Genomic DNA, 656 nt, shown 5'->3' with positions numbered 1-656 from the left:
GGCGGGAGTGAGTATGCCCTCATGCATGATTTTTCCTGAAAATACAGGACAAATGGACATCAAGCCAGGAGTTATCCAACTCCTTCCCAAATTCCATGGACTTGAATCAGAGAGTCCATATTTACATTTGAAAGAGTTCGATGAGATTATAGCTACATTATGTTTTCCTAATGTATCTGAGGATACAATTAGGCTGAAACTCTTTCCTTTTTCCTTAAAAGAGAAAGCTAAGACGTGGTTACATTCACTGTGTCTTAGATCCATTGGCACATGGAACGACATGCAGAGGGAATTCATAAAAAAATTCTTCCCACATCATAAAACGATTACCCTCAGAAAAGCAATCATGAACTTTGCCCAAAAGGAAGATGAAACATTCTTCCAATGTTGGGAAAGGTTCAAAGATTTGGTCAGTTCATGCCCACAACACGGATTTGAAACATGACGCATTACAAATTTTTTCTATGATGGACTGACATCTTCCATGCGCCAAATGGTCGAGACAATGTGTAATGGAGAGTTCATTAATAAAGATGTTGACGAGGTATGAGATTACCTCGATAGTCTCGCTGAAAAAACACAATCATGGGACTATTACCCAATGGCAAACACCACGTCTAGGCCGACTCAATTAAAGGAGAAAGGTGGATTATATC

General features: G+C 39.3%; 1 non-coding gene across 1 annotated transcript; it reads right to left on the bottom strand.

Annotated features, from left to right (window-relative positions):
* Positions 1 to 328: 328 nt before the first annotated feature.
* LOC131229918 (small nucleolar RNA R71) lies at positions 329 to 435 on the bottom strand. Its single transcript, XR_009163655.1, has one exon. It is a non-coding gene; the product is annotated as a small nucleolar RNA R71 (small nucleolar RNA).
* Positions 436 to 656: the final 221 nt, after the last annotated feature.

This window comes from Magnolia sinica, chromosome 16 (assembly GCF_029962835.1).
Source record: "Magnolia sinica isolate HGM2019 chromosome 16, MsV1, whole genome shotgun sequence".
Lineage (NCBI taxonomy): Eukaryota > Viridiplantae > Streptophyta > Magnoliopsida > Magnoliales > Magnoliaceae > Magnolia > Magnolia sinica.
This window is presented reverse-complemented; position numbering and strand designations above follow the sequence as displayed.